General features: G+C 38.9%; 1 protein-coding gene across 1 annotated transcript in view; it reads left to right on the top strand.

The window, feature by feature from the left end:
- Window positions 1–2,045: 2,045 nt before the first annotated feature.
- LOC143278387 (ketohexokinase-like) overlaps window positions 2,046–2,614 on the top strand; it is a gene marked incomplete at its 3' end in the record, with an annotated part of 18,065 nt that continues 17,496 nt past the window's right edge. Inside the window, exon 1 of the mRNA XM_076583267.1 lies at window positions 2,046–2,115. The remainder of the gene's footprint in view (window positions 2,116–2,614) is intronic.

The following is a 2,614-nucleotide window of genomic DNA, read 5'->3' on the forward strand; positions in this document are numbered from 1 at the left end:
TGCATGCTGGGTATGTTCTTGTTTCCATAACCCACCAAATGCTGACATGGATGACTCTGAGGATTTTTAACGTGCATATCTGATCTTCTGCTCAGTCAGGCACAAGCAGGTCTGAACATATGTTGACCTGGGAGATCGGAAAATCTCCACCCTTTTCCCACAAGGCGCCATTACCGAGATTCAAACCCGGGACTTTCAGATTGAAAGTCCAACGCTTTAACCACTCGGATATTGCACCCGTCATTCTGCATAATGAAAAGTGATGCTTTATGCATCAGTGAGATGCGCATGTGTGTGGTCGTGCCGCGGCGACGGCGCGCGCCCTGCCTTGAAAACACAAATGTCTTTTTACTCTAAAAGTGTAGCTAGGCAACATTTGCAAATCTAATCATCCTACTGACAGCTAAAATGACTTTTTTTTGTGTGCCTCCATTGAGCATATTACAAAAAACAAACAAACAAAAAACAACAACCGATTTTGGAGACAAATATTTTTTTTTTAGGAACATATCTATTTCGTAACTGATCATAATTGGGCCATTCCATTCAGTTATAAAATGAAACTCATCCCCAATCACAGACATGTTACAAACCTTACAAAGCGGTAACTCTCATGTATGCCATTGTGTCTCCCTGTTTCTATATCCAGCTTAGGATTACTACATCGAAATCTGAAGAAGCTGATAACGTAATTATCGGGCATTTTACATATATTTTTCTCTACCAAATCCACTTTTGAAATTTTGATAAAACAAACATTTACTTCTCGCCTCTCAGTAGGGCATGTCTCCATAGATTTTGAAAACTACCTCTCAAAGCAATGTTGACATTCAGTCTTGCAGAAATTCCCTAAGAAGAATTGAGCATCCCAAACACAGTCATACCCCTGTTTCTATTAAAATTTGTCTGATACAACTCATCCATTTTGAAGAATAAATACCATTTCGATACAAATCAATTAAAGTAATATCAAATATATTTTCCAATAATATATAATTTTCTGTGTTTTATGTCACTGAGCTGGTCCAAAATCGAATTAATCTCATTTTCACTAACACACACACACACACACACACACACACACACACACACACACACACACACACACACACACACACACACACACACACACACACACACACACACACACACACAGTATTCTTTTTTTTCTTTTTTCTTTCTTTCTTTCTTCTTCTTTTTTTTTTTCGAGAAACTGTGTTCTCTTGAAATTCAGTTTACCAGTTCTGTTTCAGTTGGTACACAGTGTTTATTACATTTGATTAACGAAATTATGATTTCATTGGGCAATCGCAGTTGAGTAATATATTTTCCTCTTTTCAAATTCCTTCTTTATAGCGCTTCTGATACATTCATTTTGTACTTTATTGTAGTGATTCCGTCCATATCTTCCCAACACACACACACACACACACACACACACACACACACACACACACACACATGCGTGAGTTATAAAAAAAAAACCCAAACAAATAAACAAAACAAAAACAAACAAACAAACAAACAAACAAAAAAAACAACCCTCAGTGAAATCGAAGAACTCAGACTGCAGAGCATATATACTTGTACTTGGTTTACCAGTTCATGTTTCAATTGTGAAAATAAAACAACGCATACACAGAAACACGGACACAGACAGACAGACAGACACACACACACACACACACACACACACACACACACACACACACACATGTACGGAGGACAATCGACACGGGGGAGTATCGACACGGCCCGTGATGAGAAGTTTTGTCACTGTTTATCGTTTCTGATTTCTCTGAAGGAAAAAAACCCAATAAACTTTAGAAGAAAAAAAAGTTACTCTGATACGAGAATTAAGAGGCACATGATTGGAACTACAATAGCCTTCAGTCGACCACAGCCTTTTTCATCTATCTCATCTTTCTCTGTCTATTTTAGCATTCTCCCTCTCTCGCACTCTCCCCTCTCTATTACCCCCCACAACCCCCTCCCACTTTCTTTTCCGTGAGCGAAGGGACAGCATGCAGAACCACAAAGAAAGACAACTGCTGTGAGGGAATGGTCAATATCTTATCGAAAGGGGTCATTCACAAAACTAGATCAACCGAGGAGGTAAGAATGTTGCTGAGAATTTTCATTTTCGTCTAAATCAGCACTATCTCCAAGATTAACAAACAGCCCCTTTGTAGTCATAGTCATGAAATATGATCATAGAAAAACGTTTTTCTTTTTTGTTTTCCATTAACTTTCAGTTTCACTTTTGGATTAAAGTGAACGATTAGATTGTGATCGTCGGTACTTGATCTACTGCGCACAAACTCAAGTGTTGGAAGCATGCATGCCATCCAAATCCATATGTCGGTATTTTGTCCATCTACAGTTTCTGTCTCTCCCCCATTACGCAGTACTGTCACTCTTACTCAATTTTCTCTCTCTCTCTCTCTCTCTCTCTCTGTCTCTCTCTCGCTCTCTCCTATAAAAATCGAGTTTGGCATACTCCCGCACGCACTGCTGGAACAATCTACCCAAACACCTCATAGAACCTATTTCCACCACAACATTCAAAGAGAAACTTGGACAGTACATGCGTGCTGAAAGCCAGACCTAAAAT

This window comes from Babylonia areolata, unplaced genomic scaffold (genome assembly GCF_041734735.1).
Source record: "Babylonia areolata isolate BAREFJ2019XMU unplaced genomic scaffold, ASM4173473v1 tig00005820, whole genome shotgun sequence".
NCBI lineage: Eukaryota > Metazoa > Mollusca > Gastropoda > Neogastropoda > Buccinidae > Babylonia > Babylonia areolata.